The following is a 21,339-nucleotide window of genomic DNA, read 5'->3' as shown; positions in this document are numbered from 1 at the left end:
GTCTGTCATCACATACCTTTAGCACTGCTGTGCCCACCAACTGATCCCTGAACACCAGCTCTGTGATACTCCCTAGCTCCATCTGAATGTATCCAGAACTTCTCAAGCTAAGATACAGCAATCCTAATTTATTCCACCTGAAGTAGAGTGAACAGATGTCTTAACGACTTGGGGCTCATGAGTCAAGAGCTTTGAAACCACCTCGGGACTTCACTGGTGGCCCAGTGGTTAAGAATCCACCTGTCAGTGTAGGAGATGTGGGTTCAGTTCCCGGTCTGGGAAGATTCCATACACTGTGGAGCAGCTAAGCCCAGTGGCCCAGTCACAATTACTGAGCCCACGTGCTGCAGCTACTGAAGCCTATACACCCTAGGCCCAGTGCTCTGCAACAAACACCCAGGGCAGCCATAAAGAAGTAAGTAAATGTATTTAAAAATAAATAAACCACCTAGCCTCCCCTTGGGATAAATGAGTAGAAACAAGGCAGTTCTCTCAATCTGTAAGGCCTGAGCCGTGTCAGTATTTGTATTGGTGGAATCCTTTTGGGAAAACTAGTAGAGTAAATGAGACAGAAAAACCCACACGATAGCCATCCCCCAGCCCACCCAAGCTCTGGGACCTGCTGCTCTCCCTTCTGCTTGTAGAGTGCTCAGTGTATCTTGCCTGAGCAGGGTCCTGAGGGTGTCAATTTGCTCTTTGCTCATCTGCTCTGAGCAGGTGATGAGTCCGTGTTTCTGTAGCAGAAAGGGCTCTGGTCTAGGAGTTGAGCTATGCCATCTAGAATCCTGGGGACCTCTGCAAAGTCAGATGAGTCCTCTGACCTTCAGTTTTCTCATTTGAGGACATTGACACCAACACCTGCCATGTGGGGTGGTTGTGAGGATCAGAAGAGGTCATATGACAGCCCCAGGAATGCTTTAAATCACTGGAATAGTTCAGGCCAAACAAGGTGAGATGATACACTGGGAGGTGGGTAAGGAGGAGAAAGAATCCAATTCCTTCTTAGAGTTCTGTAATCTTAACTTTCTGACACGGAATCTGACTCTTGACTCTTTCTTACAAAGGTCAGTTGCCAACCTCTGGAGCCAGCCCAGCCTGTCTGCCCTTTCCAAGCTGGCTCTTTTGTGACAAGAGACAGCATCCACACAGCTGCCCCTCTGGGCTTATCTCCTCCAGTCAGAGCCCCTCAGTACAGGGATGTCAGTGGTAAGGCTCTGCAAGCAGTAGAATCACGCCTGGTGTGGACTTTGGCCAGAAGCAAGCTGAAGAGATAAATATTGGCAGGGCGGAGGTGATGTTTTTCCAGGGTGGTCAAGGGCTCCAGACCTTCGTCAGTGAGATGGCATTTTTATGGCTCCTTTTTTAAAGCCTGGACTTGGAGTTCAGGGCAGAACTGAACTGGGCTGGCTCCTCCCCTCCATGTAGACGCAGCAGAGCCCTCACTCTGCCTCTGCGTCCAAGGCCTGCTCCTTGTCCTCCTCCTTGTCCTGTGCAGCACCTTACAACATAGTGACAATGGCTGCTACAAGTACTGTGCATCCACCTCCTCTTAATCACCAGCAACCCTGGGACCAGAGTCCTGCTGTCACCCCCACGTTGCAGATGAAGAGGCCAAGGCAATAGGTAGTCACACAGGAGTGCAGAGCGGGGCTGGGACTTCAACAGGGCAGTGTGGCTCAAGCCTTTCTTGTAAGCTGATACATGATTCTGGTTCTGCAAGGCGCTCTCACTCATCCTGTGCGAGCTTGACGGCAAAACTGTGAGCAAAACAACACAGATATATTAGTGTTCCTAATGCTACGTGGGAAAGTAAAGCTCAGAAACTGTCTGAGTTCAGAATTCATGTTTTCAGCGACAAAGCTGGGGTAGTCACTGGAGATTTATCACCAGAGCCTGTGCCAGGACATTCTCCAGATGGCCAGAAACTTCTCCTCCTCTGCTCTCAAGGGGACCGGTACTACCCCCAGCCTCTGCCCTGGGCAGACCTGCCATCCAATTTCCACATGTTCCCACCCACCCTAGGAGCCAGAGGGTACACCTGAGCAAATCCTCATGATGCCAGACCAGGTGTGATGTGAAGTGAGTAACGGATGCTCCCTGGGTACTGGTCAGCCCTGTTCTGTCATGAAGGCGGAAAGACACTGGGCCCTTCGGAATTTGTCCTGCTTCCATGCAATTCAAGCTGATCACTCCTCTCTTAAAACTCCCCACTGTGCTTTGCTCTTTTCATGCCTCTCTTGTGGGTCCTTCCCAACATCCATGTTTTCTTGTAGTTATTTGTGTCATTCCCCTACTCAACCATGCCCTTCCTGAGGACAGGACAGGGCCCCCCATCTCAGGATCCCTGGGCATCCGGCGTGGTGCAAAGTGCTAGGTGTGGGCTGCTCCAAGGGACCCACCTGCCCTGAGCTGTTCTGCATCATTTGGTCTTGATTTCCAGGTATGCCCGCTGGTGAACACTGTGAAAGATTGGAAGCTGAGGAGATCGTGTGCCAATGCAGCCCCCCAGAAAGGAGAGACGCATAGTATTTCCAGATCCTGGGGCCCCCACCTGCCTTCTTGTCTGTGCTTTCTTCCTTGTTTCCTAGGAAACAATCTAATAAACTCAGTCACCCCAAGTGATAGAATTTCAGGATTGAACAGGGCCTTGTACTGGAGCTGAACTGAGGCTGGGGAGGGGAGGCGACAGCCACTGTCCCCCACCTGAAGGCCACAGAACCCCTGCCCCATTCCATGCCAGAGAGGAAGGACCTCGCCCTGCCTTAAAACGTTTCCTCACCAGCCCAGCTATTCCCAAGCTTTGGGGTAGGTCGCAGCATCCAGAGCTGCTATTCATGCCCAGATCCTGGCTAAGAAGAGCCACCCCTGTCCCAGGGCTCCCTTCCTCCCCTCCCGGAACAGCTCTGGTTCCCAAAAACCTATGGTTTCCTGTACCGGGCCGACCCTGGGAGGGGAAAACTGATGGAAGGGCTCTCAACATAGTTTAATATTCTAGGAAGTTGTGTATTTATCTGAGATAATGATACAATTGTTACCGATCAATAGATTTTATTTAGTAGAGAAATATTCCAAAACAGGATTGATGCAGGGGCAATTAAAGTAGTCTTTGGGGACTTCCCAGGCGGTGCAGTGGATAAGAATCTGCCTGCCAACACAGAGCATACAGGTTCAATCCTGGGTCTGGGAAGATCCCACATGCCACAGAGCAGTTAAGCCCATGAGCCGCAACTACTGAAGCCCACTCGCCCAGAGCCTGTGCTTTCAACAACAGAAACCATTGCATGGCAAACCCACAACAAAGAGCAGCCCTTGCTCTCCACAACTTGAGAAAGCCCTTGCAAAGCAATAAAGACCCAGAAAGTGGTGTCTTGTATTTAAAAGCCTAGGAACCACTGACAGAATCTGTATGTCCCAAGTTATTTCGGGAAGTTATTTCCCTAAATGAAACTTGATGTCAGCGAGTCCTGATTCAGGTATATGGGTAGTGGGGGAGGATGTCCAGAAATCATCATTTCACACCTGGCCCAGGTGAGGGCAGTAGAACGGAGAGGGAAGTTGAGAAGCTCGAAGAAGCAGAGAACAGCCCTCTGAGCCCTGGCAACCTCAGTCAGTCCTAAAATTGGGTTTCTTACTCAGCCAACCACAGCAAGTAAAACAAACATTTGCCCATGGGTCTAGGGCCTAAAAGTAATAACTAGAAAATAAACAAGGGGAACTACAGTTGCCCTTTGCATCGGCTTAATTATTCTATTTTTTTGGGCTCCAAAATCACTGCAGATGGTGACTGCAGCCATGAAATTAAAAGACGCTTGTTGCTTGGAAGAAAAGTTATGACCAACCTGCTGCTGCTGCTGCTAAGTCGCTTTAGTCGTATCCGACTGTGCGACCCCATAGACGGCAGCCCACCAGGCTCCCCCATCCCTGGGATTCTCCAGGCAAGAACACTGGAGTGGGTTGCCATTTCCTTCTCCAGTGCATGAAAGTGAAAAGTGAAAGTGAAGTCGCTCAGTCGTGTCTGACTCTTTGAGACCCCATGGACTGCAACCTACCAGGCTCCTCCATCCATGGGATTTTCTAGGCAAGAGTACTGGAGTGGGGTGCCATCGCCTTCTCCGATGACCAACCTAGACAGCATATTAAAAAGAAGAGACGTTACTTTGCCAACAAAGGTCTGTCTAGGCAAAGCTTTGGTTTTTCCAGTAGTCATGTATGGATGTGAGAGTTGGACTATAAAGCTGAGCTCTGAAGTACTGATGCTTTTGAACTGTGGTGTTGAGTAAGACTCTTGAGAGTCCCTTGGACAACAAGAAGATCAAACCAGTCAATCCTAAAGGACATCAGTCCTGAATATTCATTGGAAGAACTGATGCTGAAGCTGAAACTCCAATACTTTGGCCATGTGATGGGAAGAGCTGACTCATTAGAAAAGACCCTGATGCTGAGAAAGATTGAAGGCAGGAGGAGAAGGGGACAACAGAGGATGAGATGATTGGATGGCATCACTGAATCAATGGACATGAGTTTGAGCAAGCTCTAGGAATTGGTCGTGGACAGGGAAGCCTGGCGTTCTGCCATGGGGTGGCAAAGAGCTGGATACAACTGAGCGATTGAACTGAACGGAACTCAAGCTGATTGTTCTATATCTGCTCTTTCAACTGCTTTTGTTAAAATGATGCACACACGGGGGCTTCCCAGGTGGCCCAGTGGTAAAGACTCTACCTGCCAATGCAGGAGACATGGGTTCAGTCCCTGATCTGGGATGATCCAACAGGCTGCGGAGTCACCTGGGCATGTCCAACTCTTTGTAACCCCACGTGTTACTGAGTCCAAGCTCGCTGTGCTTGCTACATGACAGGCCAATGAATCTGAGAGACAAGGTGTTGAGGCAAGGAAAGGACTTTAGTTGGAAAGCCAGCTGACTGAGAAGACGGTAGGGTAGTGCCTCAAAATAGCCATCTTGTCAGGATCTGGTTGCCAAGTTCTTTTGTAGAGTCAGAGGGAAAGAAACAATGAGGAGCTAGAGTCAGAAGGCAGCATAGAGAGGGAGAGGCGGTGGGAGCGTAAAGAGAAAGGGTATTCAGTCTTGCAAAACATTTCCAAGGGAAGGGTCAGCCTTTGGAAAGGAGTGTTCATCCCTTCTGTTCACAGGTGGGCAGGGACAAACTCTCTCTTTTTGAGCTGAACAAAGGTACTTTAGTTTACAATCAAGCAGAGAGGCACGGTCCTCTGAGGCAAGCTATTAAGTATGATTATAATAACAAAAGCAACAAAAAGCAAGTCAAAGAGTTTCCAACATGGAGTCAGAGTTGGCTTCATCTCTGTAACATATGGACTGTAGCCCTCCAGGCTCCCCTGTCCAAGGGATTATCTTGGCAAGAATTCTGGAGTGGGTTGTCATTTCCTCCTCCAGGGGATCGTCCCCACCCAGGGAATGAACCCTCATCTCCTGCGGCTCCTGCATTCAAGCGGATTCTTTACCACTGAGCCATCTGGGAAGCCCAACTAAGCCCAGGTGGAGTAGCGTCCACTTGCCACAACTAGAGAAAAACCCATGCAGCAACAAAGACCCAGTACCACCCAAAACAAATAGTTATTTTTAAAAGTGATACATACACAGAGTAAAAATAATCCAAACAAGACTAAAAAGTATGAGAATTATCTGAAATCCCACCACCTGTAACTGAAAACTTCCAACTCTTTGATGACCACCCTCCATAAACACACACATGTGTTCATGTATGGTTAGATGTGATCGTGCCGCCCCATGAGCTAGCGTGCTGTGTGTTACAGGAGTCCTTGTTACTCTTCGAGAGGACATTGTTACTACTCACATGTAAAACAAGAAATAAATAATCCTGCTGACAGTTTACACGCTTGCACTTCTTTGTACTAGAAAGCAATTGTACCTCCTTGATGCCACGGAAACTTGAGGCTGGGAGGAGACCTCCGAGGAGTCCAGAGCCCTTCTCTGGACTAATCACTCCTCGTCATTAAGCTGTAAAGTGTAGTACTATACAGCTTGGTAAGCACCTTTACGTTACTTTGTTATCACAAAATGAGGTGATGAGAAGTGAGACCGGTAATCACAGTGCGATGAGAGTGTGTTAAGTCAGGACTCTGTGTATGCAAGGCACTAACAACAGTCACAGCGGTGTTTACTGAGAAGCTCTGTGCCAGGCTCGTGCAAGGTCCTCACATGGTCTCATTATCCCCATCTAGAGAGAATTCGCCTGAGGATCAGAGAAGTCACATGTCCACAGCAGGCCCTGGCGGGATTCTAGTCCAGACGTGCCTGGCTCGAGCCTCCCCTTGGGCAGCGTTTGACAAAACTCTGACCTCGGTGTCATCTCCTCTTCACGAAGGAGGGAACCAAGGCTGGGGTGAGCCACTTGCCTCAAATCTCAGGGCCAGGATTCTAGCCATTTGCTCTAAGCTGCTGCCTCCCTGATGGGATCAGTCCCTTTCCTGGGCAGAAGAGGTCTTCTCTCAAGTCTCTGGAGAAGGGGTTCTTCTCAAGATCTTTCGGGGACTTCCCTGGTGGTCCAGTGGTTAGGGCTCTGCAGTGGTCGGGGAACTAAGATTCTACAATCCAAGTGGTACAACCAAAAAAAACACAAAAAACCTTTAAAAACTCCTTACTGCTGCATTGAAACCTCTGTCCCTTCTTCAGAGGGAGCAAAGGTCGGCCTCGTGCAGAGAGGCAGGGAGACTGGACTCGCCACCACGCTCAGGCAGCAGTCTTGATCAGAGAGCAGGCCCAACCCATCCCTCTGTGGTGACTTTCCTGTGCTTTCAGAGCAGGGCACAGCTGTCTATCTCCTCCGCTCCTTTCAGAGAGGAGAGAGAGCGAGAGCATTTATTCTCGGGGATATGAAACTACAAATGATGAGACAAAGTGTATTGAGATGCAGGGCTGGGCGGGTGGAAGGCTCATACAAGGAATTAAACTGCATCTTTTTGGCGTGTAGGCAAAGGGTTGGTTTGTGGAGGGAATTGGGCAATCAAAATTAGTGTTTTCGTCTTTAAAGACAACAATTTTTATTTATAAAGCATTCCTTGCTGGCATGAGCTCAAAGCACTTACTGAATGCTGGCTAATTACCCCTCCCAACAAACAATCTGGCAGTTAGGGAAAGAGATAATTATCTGAGTTTACAGGTGGGGAGATGGAACCACAACAGAAACCATCCCCAGAGACCTGAGACCAGAAGGTGAGCCTCCGCATGGCACCTTGCTGAGAAGGAACAGCCCACTCCCTGGCCAGCACTCGTGTGGAAACTACAGCTCCCGGCAGACACCGAGAGGGGACGGCCGTGCCCCTGGTGCCCGTTCCAGATCCCCAAATATGGAGAAGGACTGGGTTGGGGAGGAGGAACCAAATGTTCCCCTTTGAGAGAGGGAGAGAGGGGGAGGATGAGGTAACTTTGGAATATTTAACTCCATCACCTAATCGTCTGCCTGGGCTTGAAACACAGCAGGCAAAGCCATGGCTTCGGTAAATCCCTCCAGATCTCCCCATAGCTCAGCAGAGTCCTGTTTCCTCCTACGATTAGGTGCGCGCTGTTCTAGGAGGTCAGAACCCCTTCTCTGAGTCCAGTCAGCTTGGGAGGCGATGCTGGCAGCACTGGGAAAGGAATCTGAGTGGAGGAAGCTCTGTTGCCCCGGAGTGACATTCCAGGGACTGGGCTGACCGCCTGAGTCCAAGATGAGCCGGGAGGAGGAGGGTTACTCCTTTCCTGCCCCAGAGGCAGTCGAGCCTGCCTGGTGGGAAAGGCATGAAAGGACTCTTTCCCGTTCTGTCCACAAACATTTCTAAAAGCAAGCCCGCAGGAGGACTTGGGCTGGACACTGGGCAGGATGCTACGATGGGGGAGGGCAGCCACACGAGGGGATGGTGCCGTATTATTTACTGCTGGGTTACATCCAGTACTGTCACCCACCACCCGCCACGTGCCAGGCACTCGGAATCTGATGGGGAGGACCTCAAAAGCAAAGCCTCTGCTCTTGCAGATTTACGTTCTGGGAGCTCTGGTTGTCTGGGGGACAAGTCCTCTGAGCAGAGGGAACAGCAGGTGCAGGGTCTTGAGATGGACTTGGTGAGGCTGAAAGGGACCAGGTGAAGGCAAGAGCAGGAAGAAACAAGTCCAAGAACCAGGCCAGGTCGAGTCACGCCTGAAGAGCTAAGGATGAGAAGCATGCACTTCATTCCAGTCCTAACAGAGCTGTTGTTTTTGAGCAGTGGTTTGATGTCATGTGATGTAAAGAGCCAGATGAGGGAACAGACTTCCAAAAGAGTTTGGGGAGGCGAGGAGAGGTGTCCCTGAGTTGGGTGACAGGGAAGGATTCCGGGCAGAGGAGGGAGCTGAGTGTCAGTGGGCAAACGGGAGAACTCTCAGTTGCTGGCAAACTGATGTGCTTGGATCATCACCCTGTCACAGGTATGGTCGTGGTGAGGTTGTAGGGAAGGAGACTTCCGGTCTCCATGTCCCAAGGTTCTGGAGCTCAGTGATGTGGAGTCTATCCACAAGGTTTGAAACTGTGTAACCCACAGTTACGGGGGACTTGAACCCAGGATCTTTTAACTGAGGTTGCACCTGGTCTTGGGACTTAAGGAAGCTCAGGTTCTTGATGTCTTACCATGGAAAGAATTTAGTAAGAGACAAGCTGCTAGGTAAGAAGTGGATTATTTAGAGAGAAACACACTCCACAGAGTGTGGGCCATCTCAGAAAGCAAGAGCAGCGCCCGGGTACATAGGTTTCATAAAAGTGAAGTGAAGTGAAATCGCTTAGTCGTGTCCGACTCTTTGAGACCCCATGGACAGTAGCCTGCACCAGGCTCCTCCATCCATAGGATTTTCTAGGCAAGAGTACTGAAGTGGGTTGCCATTTCCTTCTCCACAGGTTTCATAGGGCTGGGTAATTTCATATGCTAATGGGTGGGAGGGGTATTCAGCTCTTTTGGGCAAGGGGAGGGGATTTCCAGGAATTGGGCCATGGGCCCACTTGCTGACGTTTTACGGTTGGTCTGGGAACTGTCATGGCGCCCCTTGCTGATATATTAAGATGAACTTACTCTGAGGCTCAAGGTCTAGTGGAATTCTCATCCAGCATCTTGGGCCTCATTGGTTCTGTCCATTTCCGTCATGTCCTGTGGCTGTGTCATTCTTCCAAAGCTTGTTCCCTGACCGTTTTCCTCCCGTGTCAGCTTCAGAGTCCAGTCCAGGACATGGTCTCCTCCAGGGACCAGCATCTTCCTCTAAAAGGCTCTTTGCTTTGAAGGCTTTTGAGTCCCACATTGAAACTGAGGTGACTCCCGAGAGCACTCTTTACACCTGAAAGGCACCCCCATTGAATGACACAAACCGCAGGGGGACGGTGCCCTCAGGGCCGTGCCCAGCAGAGGGGCTGGTCCAAGTTCCGGAGGAGAGAGCGTGGGAAAGTCAATACATGGTGCTTAGGGGCTTCTTGTACCTCTAACACCACAGCCTGTGAGCAGCTGCAGAGAAAGCAGAGGAAAGGGTGTGCAGGATGTGAGAGAGGTGGGGCGGAGGATGGAAGAGAGAGGGGCTGAAAGAGGAGGCCAGAGAGAAGCGTGAGAAGGGAGGAGAGCACGAGAGTGGGGAGCGGGGGTGGGGGTCTGCTGTGGTCCCAGGAGCTGGGACCGCCCTCCTCCTTATGGACCTGGTGCAGCATTGCAGGTCTATGGGCCTCAGGATGGCAGCTGGCTGTGAGCCACACTCTGCCCCAGGGGGCTCATGAAGACCCTGCCCCCAAGACAGTCAGTCGGCCCAACCACCAGTTTCTGGAAAGCAGGACAAGCTGTACACCTACAGTGAGCACCTCAGAGGAGACTCATCCCAACCGTTCCCTTTCTACTGGAGTCTGAGGGAACCCTGGTAGATCAGGATGTGCTCAAAGCACGTGGCAGTCCCAGCCAGCCCGTGGCAGCAGGCAGCAGGGCGCCTGTCCGATCAGGGGCAGCAGGATGTCCAGCAGCTTCCCTAGGGAGGAATGTCGGATCATTTTATTCAAAGATAGGATGAAGCGGTCACACAGAAGTTGCTCACCTGCTGGGATGTGGGAGACCCGGCAGGTCCATCGTGAGCCTGGATCCCAGCCACATCTCCTCCAGCCTGTCCCCTGCCTCCCAGCCACATGGTCATTGTGCGTGGATCAGGGCTGCCCCTTATTTCCTGCCCTGAGTGCAGCCTGCATCCAGGTTGAGCCAATCTGCAGGCCCTGCCCCGCCCAGCGGATGCCAACTGTCAAGAAGAGTGAAGAAATCCTGACTTCAGTGTGGTGGTCTCAGTATATGGTAAGAAGCCTTGACCTTCTCCAGGGGACCCCAACCTCTGGAATCTAATGCCTGACGATCTGAGGTGAAGCTTGTGTAATAATAGTAGAAATAAAGTGCACAATACATGTAATGCACTTAAACCTTCCCCCGTCCCCCCACCTCCACTCTGTTCAGGGAAAAATTGTCTTCCAGGAAACCAGTGCTTGGTGTCAGAAAGGTTGAGGACCTCTGCGTCCAAGCTGTCTGAGTGGAGAAGCTCTGCCCTCTGCCGCACGATGGCCCAGCTGCCTCTGAACTGGAGCTCTGGGACCAGGTGCAGCAATGTTGGGGCCTTCGGTCCCTGGACACACGGACCTCACTGGAGACTCCTGACTGCCAGGTGGGTTCATCCCCTCTGCCGGAAGCAGCCTGCCACCACCTGTGGGACCCTGCCCTGCCCACCTCCTCAGCCTCAGCTCTCACAGCCAGCTCCAAGACGGCTTCCTGAACAACCCTGCTCTCACCAACCTGGGCCTTGAGCAGCTATCCCCTCTTCTTGCGGGCCCTTTCTTTCTCCTGGACAGGCTCACCCCCGGGGTTCAGCACAGTTGTCACCTCCTCGGGGAAGAGTTCCCTGAATCCCTCTACCTCCCCAACCCCAGCCTCACGTAGATTCAGCAGACTTGCCTGTACTGTATTGGACTGACTTGCCTGTACTGTATCAGATTGACAAGCCATCTGTTCACTTCTGTGAGTCCCCCACAGAAACAATTAACTCCAGGGTAGAGAGCCAGGTTGGTTTTTTCCTTTCTGTATTTCCAACTCCAAAGCCAGTGAGGTGGTCGTGTTTGTTAAATGAATTAGTGGCCGTGGTCCATTGGCCTAATGAGTGAGGTCAAATAAAGAACTAAGGAAGAGGACTTCTGCGGTGGTCCAGTGGCTGGGATTCTGCTCCCAATGCGGGGCCCGGGTTCGATCTCTGGTCAGGGAACCGGAAAAGATACCACATGCCGCCATTAAGACCTGGCACAGCCAAATAAGTATTTTTTAAAAAAGAAGTAAGGCAGGATCTCCGTTTTCTAGGCCAACTAACACTTCACCTTCTGGAAACTTGACTTCACCCACACTCTCAGGGCTCCCTCTGCCTTCCCCGGCCCCACCCAGTCATCACCCCCACGTCTTGCCACTCTCTACCCTGAGGCTCCCCTTCCGGGCCTGTTTGGCTGAGAAAATACTAGTGACCTTCCAGATTACCAAAAAGAGGGCACCTGTGTCCATGGATGTTGGCCTTCCTTTTCCCTTCTCCTGGGTGAGGAGAGTGTTGACGGCTGGCACCACATGTTTGTTGGACATGGCAAATCATGTCCGTTGGGCCTTGTCCGTGTCCACCCCAGATCCCCCTGAACCAAGGAGGGGCTACAAAACCTCAGAGATGGTCTAGGGGTGAGAAATAAACCCTGTTTGAGAAATAAGATTTGTGCAAGCAAAGCACAGAGGTTGAGAAGATCAGCGTTTAGAGGGAGAGGGGGAACTCGGGCCAGTCCTGCCCTGAAGAGCTCTTGCAGGCAGGGTGGGGGGTGGTCAAAGAAGTTAGCTTCCACACAAGCGCCTCCTTGATGTGCTCAAGGTTTTCATAGACTTTCACAGCAGGAGTGTCTGTGTGGGGTCAGGGTTAGGGGTGAGTGCAAGACCCTGGGAAGCCCTTCCTGCCCTGGAATTCCACCCTCAGGGCTGGCTGTGGGCTTCCTGGGATCCAAGTTCCATTCATTGGAGCTATTTTTGGTCTGTGCGGTCAGTTGGCCAGTCTGAGGAGGCTGGGACAGCTCCCTCTGAAGGAGGTGAGTCACTGGGACAGGATGCCCTGAGGCATACTGCAAGCCCCTAGGATCCCAGAACAAGGGCCCCCAGTGTTCTGGCTGCCCTGGGTTCAGAGGTAACCTCTGCAGGGCCTTCAGCAGAGAGCGGGCAGGGAGGACCCACAGATGAAACGGCAGAGGCTATGAACTCCTTCTCCCCTTCCTGAGGCCAGACCATGACCCAAGCTTAACCGCGTCAGCCATCCTACTGATTGCTTATTGGTGTCCCATTTGACTGAGGCCCAGAAAGTTTAAGAAACTTGCCTGAGGTTGCCAGATAGCATGTGCCAGAGTCAAAATTCAAACTGTAAACATTGACACCAAAGCTTCTGCACCACACACTCCATGTCTGGGAGCCCCTCCCAGAGGGACGGAGCCAGTGACCCCGGGGAAGGCAGGGGACGGATGGGGGAGGACCGAGGTCTCAGTGCCCAGCAGTCACACTGTGTGGCATCCAGAGGCCTCTGAGCACCCTCACACAAAGCCCAGTTGTCCTTTCTTCCAACCCCATCCCAGGGTCGGGTCATCTATAGGTCATCCCACAGGGCCAGCACTCAGAAGCCTGGCAAGAGGAGAGTCTGGACTGGAGAGGTGACCCAAGGTGGTGGACAGAGCCCCAGTCTGGGTCAGGGTGTTCAGATTCTTCCTCTGGTTGATGTAGGACAATTCACTCACCCTCTGATCTTCAGCTCCTTTATCAAGGAAAGGGACTGGGGTGGGAGAGAGGAATTAGGATAAGTGAATGCCCACTGGGCTGACCTCACTAAGTTACAAAGAGGAAACGGAATCACTGATGTAATAGAACCTTGAATAAATAAGGCACCATATATAGTCATGTTATAAAAGTCCCAAGTTCTTATCTAGTTGACTCTCCAGCTCAGAGTGTTTTGTAGCTATTTTTTGGTGCTCAACGGTTCAGCCCAAGTCCTGAGGCGTCCTGGTTTCTCTGTGACTCTCACTGGCCCAATCACCCAAGATCATCAAACCCTTGACTGGTTCTATACTGACATGGACAACCTCAGTTCCACTTCCTGAAAAGTGAAAGAGCCCAGCTTTTCCTCATCGCCAGACCTTTGCAGAGTCCATGTCCTCAACTTGGAGTCTTTGGTCTGGTCACACCGCCCTCCCCACCCCGCCCCCGCCGCACATCCTCAGGGCACACTCAGAGGCAACTGCGTCTTGTTCACATGGCATCTTCATAGCTGATGGCACACAGTGGTGCTCAGTGAACCTCAGGGATACATGAACTTCCCTCTGATTTCTCTCCCATCCCATTGACGTTTTCATTGCTATGGAGACGGCGATCTTTCTGATCTCATCCTTTGGGAACTTAATAGAGATTAGCTAATTAATAAGGCGGGAGGGGTGAAGCTCTCCTGGCACTTAGTGTAGAACAGGAATGGCGGGGAGACTGGGGTGGAACCCGGGGGCCTTCTCTGAGCATCGCTATAGCCAGCTGCCGCAGCCCTACCCAAATATACCATGGAAGGCCTGACCTTTGATGTCCGTTGCTCTGGGACACTCCTCTCTTCTCTTGGCAGGCACTCCCCGGCATCCATCCTGGAGGCTGACCCCTGTCTCCCCTGGAGATGCTCCCTCAGGGGACCCTTCCTGCAGCTGTGCAACAGCTGCACCTCTGGAAGCCCTGCAGGGCCCAGAGGCCACAGTCACCTGCTGCCAAAGTCCCGCCTTCCCGATCCCAGATGAGATGGGCGGGGTGGGGTGTGAAGAGGGGCAGTTTACTCCACCAGCACCCTCTCCCAGGGGATAGAAAAGTGGAGTGGAATGGCCACTGGCTGTGAATAAACCAGAGCAAAAACCCATGCCAGCTGGCAACCATTGGAAGAAAAGCAGCAAATTCATGAATTACCCTATTTACACCAGAAATAAACTAATAGTTGGGACTTTTGCTGGATGGATTGTGCCGGAAATAAAGGCCAATCATGAAGACAAATGGGTGAAGCTGGTTTCCTCCTGGCCTCCGGCGTTGGCGGCTCTGGCACTGAGCTCCTAGTGCTCCCTCCACGGAGCCGTGCTGGCGTCAGCATCAGACAGACCAACTGTTCACAGACCCGGGATCACAGCCGGTTAGCGTGTCACGAGACTGACTTGGAGCATTGTGACTAGAATCTTTATATTTAAGAAACAGAATAGAAACAAAATATCAGTATTTCACATGTAGGAAGGGTAGTTTGGGGGTAAAATGTTTATTAGTCTGTGTATTATTATAAATGATATATGCTAAAAATATAACATTTCAGTAACATAATACACACGTGTTCTAGGTCATGACACCAAATAAACTTTTTATTATGGACCATGGGGACTTCCCTGGTGGCCCAGTGGTTAAGACTTTACCTTTCAGCGCAGATGGTATGGGTTCAACCCTTGGTCAGGAACTAAGATTCCACATGATACACAGTGAAAAAAAACCCAACAAAACAACCATAACATAAAACAGAAGCAATATTGCATTATGGATCATGATTGAAAATTTCCAAGAGATAAGAGTATATTCAAAGGAATGCTATTCAGCCTTAAAAGGAAAGGAAAGTGCGAGGCAGGCTACAGCGTGGATGGACTTTGAGGACATTGTGCTCAGTGAAATGAGCCAGTGACAAAGGGCAGACACCGTGCGACTCCACTTATGTGAGGAGCTGAAATGGTCACATTCAGACAGGCTGAATGCAGAGAGGTGGTCACCAGGGTCCCTGTGGGGGCGGGGGGTGGGGAGTCTGTGTTCAGTGGGGACACAGTTTCAGTTCTGAAGATGAGGCATCCCGTCGACAGCCACGGCCACGAGGGCAACAGCATACTCAGGGTTCTCAGTACACCTCCAATGACAACGCGGGTAGATATTAGGTTTTGTGTGTTTCGTCTTTTTTAAGATGCTGTAGGGGAAAAGCCCCTGATGCTGGGTAAGATTGCAGGCAGGAGGAAAAGGGAACGACGGAGGATGAGATGGTTGGATGGCATCACTGACTCAATGGAGATGAGTGTGAGTAAACTCCAGGAGTTGGTGATAGACAGGGAGGCTTGGCGTGCTGTGGTCCATGGGGTCGCGAAGAGTTGGACACGACCAAGCGACTGAACTGAACTGAATCAAGGGGAAGCCTCCTGGGTTGTCGCTGTTGGAGGCTGTCACCCCACTCTCTTTCAGCTCCCTTTCTCAAGGGCCATCCCCAGGAACTGGTCACCACTGTTGCACCTCCGCCTCTGGCTTTCTGTTCTCTGATTCCTGCTGCGCCGACGCCCCCACCTCTTCGCATTGCCCCTGGCCCCCAGCTCTTTCCTTCTGCGCGGCTGCACCACCTCTGTCCTGGGAGCCCTGCCCCCTCCACACTCCCCTCGGCTGCACCTGGAGTGAAGTGTCCGCGTTTCTTTTGAAGCCCCCAGTGGCCTCTGTTCCTCTAGAGGGGAAGCCCTTAGCCAGGCAGACTAGCCCGCTGGACGTGGCTTGTGGCTACCTTCACCCCCTGCAACTGTCCTTTAAGTGTACTTGCAGTTCCCCAAATTCACCCAGCTTTCATCTGCTCTGAGTCTTGGCCTGGGTCTCCCCCTCCTCACTCTTGTATGTGGGCCTAACTCCTATTGCCCAAGCCTGGACTGGCACCCAGCCCCTCTGGGACGTGTCCCTCCCTCTGCCCTCTGGGGAGATCCTGGGCACCGCTGGCCTGATGAGAGCTCTCGCCATGCTGCACCCCCACTCCACCTCCTGCCTGTACCCTGTTGTGTCCCATCACTAACTGCCCCCCAGCAGGCACTCTTTGAGCTGAGGGGTGATGGGGTAGACAGATAGGAGGACGTTCGAATGGATGGATTTCACAGGTTTTGAGATTCAAACCTGGAAATCAGTATCAGTCAACACTGACAGCTGGAAATACCTTTGATCAAGGCCTGATGAACAGTTTATCCAAATTAATAACAGTTGCTATATTTGTGTAGCATTGAACATTCTTTAGAACACTGTCATTTTTTCTCTTGACACTCTTAACAACTTAAGTAAGAAGGAAGGCCTTTGTCATCACATGTGACCCTGTGAGGAGGCTGTGGGTTGTCTGAGGTCAGCAGGTCAGTAAACGACAGAGTCTAGGACAGGACTCACATTCCTCCCACTCATTCATCAGGATGCCTTAACCATCAGAAATGAAAATAGTCAGAGTAACTGGCCCTAAAATCAGGACATTTCAGAAAACAGGGAGGGTACATTTTCTGGCTTCCACAGGATCTTACTAAGGTCCTAATCCACATGTACTTAGTAATCACAGTCCAGCTCCACTCTCGAAACCATTCCTGCTGTGTCTTGCCTTTCCTACATTTACAGAAAAAGAAACAAAACCAAGCCCTCTAAGGACCAATGTCTAACGATGTACGTGGCTTTTCCCCTTGTATTCACTCTACATCTCTGCTTTGCGAAATCAAGCCTGGTTTCTTATATTTGATCCTCAGCAGTGAGAATGTTATTTATACCCCATCTATATCCAAAACCTTGTCCAAGGTAAGGAGCAATGGCTACGCTTTGCTGGAGCAGCCGTGAAGAGATACCCAAGGCCCAAGGTAAGAGAAACCCAAGTAAGACGGTAGGTGTTGCAAGAGAGCATCAGAGGGCAAACACACTGAAACCATACTCACAGAAAACTAGTCAATCTAATCACACTAGGACCACAGCCTTGTCTAACTCAATGAAACTAAGCCATGCCCGTGGGGCAACCCAAGACGGGCAGGTCATGGTGAAGAGATTTGACAGAATGTGGTCCACTGGAGAAGGGAATGGCAAACCACTTCAGTAGTCTTGCCTTGAGAACCCCATGAACAGTATGAACAGGCGAAATGATAGGATACTGAAAGAAAAACTCCCCAGGTCAGTAGGTGCCCAATATGCTACTGGAGATCAGTGGAGAAATAACTCCAGAAAGAATGAAGGGATGGAGCCAAAGCAAAAATAATACCCAGCTGTGGATGTGACTGGTGATAGAAGCAAGGTCCGATGCTGTGAAAGCAATATTTCATAGGAACCTGGAATGTCAGGTCCATGAATCAAGGCAAATTGGAAGTGGTCAAACAAGAGATGGCAAGAGTGAATGTCGACATTCTAGGAATCAGCGAACTGAAATGGACTGGAATGGGTGAATTTAACTCAGATGACCATTATATCTACTACTGCGGGCAGGAATCCCTCAAAAGAAATGGAGTGGCCATCATGGTCAACAAAAGAGTCCGAAATGCAGTACTTGGATGCAATCTCAAAAACGACAGCATGATCTCTGTTCGTTTCCAAGGCAAACCATTCAATATCACAGTAATCCAAGTCTATGCCCCAACCAGTAACGCTGAAGAAGCTGAAGTTGAACTGTTCTATGAAGACCTACAAGACCTTTTCGAACTAACACCCAAAAAAGATGTCCTTTTCATTATAGGGGACTGGGATGCAAAAGTAGGAAGTCAAGAAACTCCTGGAGTAACAGGCAAATTTGGCCTCGGAATACAGAATGAAGCAGGGCAAAGACTAATAGAGTTTTGCCAAGAAAATGTACTGGTCATAACAAACACCCTCTTCCAACAACACAAGAGAAGACTCTATACATGGACATCACCAGATGGTCAACACCAAAATCAGATTGATTATATTCTTTGCAGCCAAAGATGGAGAAGCTCTATACAGTCAGCAAAAACAAGACCAGGAGCTGACTGTGGCTCAGACCATGAACTCCTTATTGCCAAATTCAGACTTAAATTGAAGAAAGTAGGGAAAACCACTAGACCATTCAGGTATGACCTAAATCAAACCCCTTATGATTATACAGTGGAAGTGAGAAATAGATTTAAGGGCCTAGATCTGATAGATAGAGTGCCTGATGAACTATGGAATGAGGTTTGTGACATTGTACAGGAGACAGGGATCAAGACCATTCCCATAGAAAAGAAATGCAAAAAAGCAAAATGGCTGTCTGGGGAGGGCTTACAAATAGCTGTGAAAAGAAGAGAAGCGAAAAGCAAAGGAGTAAAGGAAAGATACAAACATCTGAATGCAGAGTTCCAAAGAATAGCAAGAAGAGATAAGAAAGCCTTCTTCAGCAATCAATGCAAAGAAATAGAGGAAAACAACAGAATGGGAAAGACTAGGGATCTCTTCAAGAAAATCAGAGATACCAAAGGAACATTTCATGCAAAGATGAGCTTGATAAAGGACAGAAATGGTATGGACCTAACGGAAGCAGAAGATATTAAGAAGAGATGACAAGAATACACAGAAGAACTGTACAAAAAAGATCTTCATGACCCAGATAATCACGATGGTGTGACCACTGACCTAGAGCCAGACATCCTGGAATGTGAAGTCAAGTGGGCCTTAGGAAGCATCACTACGAACAAAGCTAGTGGAGGTGATGGAATTCCAGTTGAGCTATTCCAAATCCTGAAAGATGATGCTGTGAAAGTGCTGCACTCAATATGCCAGCAAATTTGGAAAACTCAGCAGTGGCCACAGGACTGGAAAAGGTCAGTTTTCATTCCAATCCCAAAGAAAGGCAATGCCAAAGAATGCTCAAACTACCACACAATTGCACTCATCTCACACGCTAGTAAAGTAATGCTCAAAATTCTCCAAGCCAGGTTTCAGCAATATGTGAACCGTGAACTTCCTGATGTTCAAGCTGGTTTTAGAAAAGGCAGAGGAACCAGAGATCAAATTGCCAACATCTGCTGGATCATGGAAAAAGCAAGAGAGTTCCAGAAAAACATCTATTTCTGCTTTATTGACTATGCCAAAGCCTTTGACTGTGTGGATCACAATAAACTGTGGAAAATTCTTCAAGAGATGGGAATACCAGACCACCTGATCTGCCTCTTGAGAAATTTGTATGCAGGTCAGGAAGCAACAGTTAGAACTGGACATGGAACAACAGACTGGTTCCAAATAGGAAAAGGAGTTCGTCAAGGCTGTATATTGTCACCCTGTTTATTTAACTTCTATGCAGAGTACATCACGAGAAACGCTGGACTGGAAGAAACACAAGCTGGAATCAAGATTGCCGGGGGAAATATCAATAACCTCAGATATGCAGATGACACCACCCTTATGGCAGAAAGTGAAGAGGAACTCAAAAGCCTCTTGATGAAAGTGAAAGAGGAGAGTGAAAAAGTTGGCTTAAAGCTCAACATTCAGAAAACAAAGATCATGGCATCCGGTCCCACCACTTCATGGGAAATAGATGGGGAAACAGTGGAAACAGTGTCAGACTTTATTTTTCTGGGCTCCAAAATCACTACAGATGGTGACTGCAGCCATGAAATTAAAAGACACTTACTCCTTGGAAGGAAAGTTATGACCAACCTAGGTAGCATATTGAAAACAGAGCCATTACTTTGCCAACAAAGGTTCGTCTAGTCAAGGCTATGGTTTTTCCTGTGGTCATGTATGGATGTGAGAGTTGGACTGTGAAGAAGGCTGAGCGCCGAAGAATTGATGCTTTTGAACTGTGGTGTTGGAGAAGACTCTTGAGAGTCCCTTGGACTGCAAGGAGATTCAACCAGTCCATTCTGAAGGAGATCAGCCCTGGGATTTCTTTGGAAGGAATGATGCTAAAGCTGAAACTCCAGTACTTTGGCCACCTCATGTGAAGAGTTGACTCATTGGAAAAGACTCTGATGCTGGGAGGGATTGGGGGCAGAGGAGAAGGGGACGACAGAGGATGAGATGGCTGGCTGGCATCACTGACTCGATGGATGTGAGTCTGAGTGAACTCCGGGAGTTGCTGATGGACAGGGAGGTCTGGCGTGCTGCGATTCATGGGGTCGCAAAGAGTCGGACACGACTGAGTGACTGATCTGATCTGATCTCCAAAAAGGTAGACAAAAGAGAAGAGTTAATTACTTGTCCCCACAAAATAACCTCTTTCTCTGCCCTTCCTAGTCCAAGGTTAACAGTTCTAACTGCATTCTGCAAAGGATCTGTTTTCCAGTCATTTTATTTGTTCTTATGCAGACCCTATCTAATTGTTCCCAGTCTCTTTCTTACTTTTAAAGCCAACACTTGACATAGGTCACTAGTAAGATTCTAGTTAAAGCCAAGAACTGCGGGAGGGTGACTTTGAGGAAGTCGGGCTAATTCAGGGAATCTCAGGGACATAAATCCAGCTATCGTGCACATGTGGCAAGGTCTGCACAGGGTGAAAGAAAGAGGCTGCGAAAAGCCCTGCCTCTTGCTGCACACGCACCGCCACCCTCCCCTTCCCACGCACACAAGCACCGCCGCTGCCCTCCCATCTAACCCGGTTAGTTAAGTCTTGCAAAATAAAAGTGACCAAATCCAGAAGCTCTGATTTTAGGGACACTGAGAAGGCCTCGATCTAGGTGATCACAAGCTCTGGAATTTTCAGAATTTTCTTGACTTCATAAAGACCATTAAAAGATCCTAGAAGTTGCACCATTTCTTTATTTCTCCTTTTTTTTTTTTTTTGAACTGGCTATATTTTATTTATTATTTTTTAATTGGCATGTAATCGCTTTACAATGTCGTGCTGTACAACTCGAATCAACTGTATGCGTACACATATCATATCCCTCTTGAGCCTCCCTCCTGGGCAACCCATCTGCCTGTAGGTCATCACAGAGCACCAGGCTGAGCTCCGTGTGCTCTACAGCAGCTTCCCCCCAGCTATGGTACACGTGGTTATGTACACACGCCAATGCTACTTTCTCAACTCGTCCCACCCCCTCCTTCCCCAGCTGTGTCCACAAGTCCATTCTCCACATCTGGTCTCTTCCTGCCCTGCAAACAGGTTCGTCAGTACCATTGTTCTAGATTTCATACATATGCATTAATATACACTCTATGTTTTTCTCTTTCTGACATTTCACTCCGTATGCCAGACTCTAGGTTCATCCCGTTCACTACAAATGACCCAGTTTTGTTCCTTTTTATGGCTGAAGCTATGTTTCTATTTCTAAAGCGTACCCAAGAAGAAGCTTCCTACATATAAAATTGATTATAAACAAGATCTTTTGGCAGGCAGTTTGTCCAAATTTTTTTTTAACTTAAAAAGCTAGTCAATAAATAAATCCAAGTTTCTCAGAAAGCAGCCTCCTCCTTCTTGGCCCAGGCTACAATTCCATGACTAGATCTTCATGGCTTTTTATCGGAAGTCATTGTTGGGGCTATTAGTAAGCAAATATCCCTATGAGCAGAGAAGGCAATGGCACCCCACTC

General features: G+C 49.5%; 1 long non-coding RNA gene across 1 annotated transcript; it reads left to right on the top strand.

The window, feature by feature from the left end:
- Nucleotides 1-8,302: 8,302 nt before the first annotated feature.
- Nucleotides 8,303-11,195, top strand: LOC147373026 (uncharacterized). Its single transcript, XR_015164484.1, has 2 exons — nucleotides 8,303-8,437; nucleotides 10,489-11,195. It is a non-coding gene; the product is annotated as an uncharacterized LOC147373026 (long non-coding RNA).
- Nucleotides 11,196-21,339: the final 10,144 nt, after the last annotated feature.

The sequence above is a fragment of the Bos grunniens genome, chromosome 5 (genome assembly GCF_055505025.1).
Source record: "Bos grunniens cultivar Pamir isolate PY7600 chromosome 5, Bosgru_T2T1.0, whole genome shotgun sequence".
Classification (NCBI taxonomy): domain Eukaryota; kingdom Metazoa; phylum Chordata; class Mammalia; order Artiodactyla; family Bovidae; genus Bos; species Bos grunniens.
The sequence above is the reverse complement of the archived record's forward strand: the minus strand, read 5'-3'. Positions and strand labels throughout refer to the sequence as shown.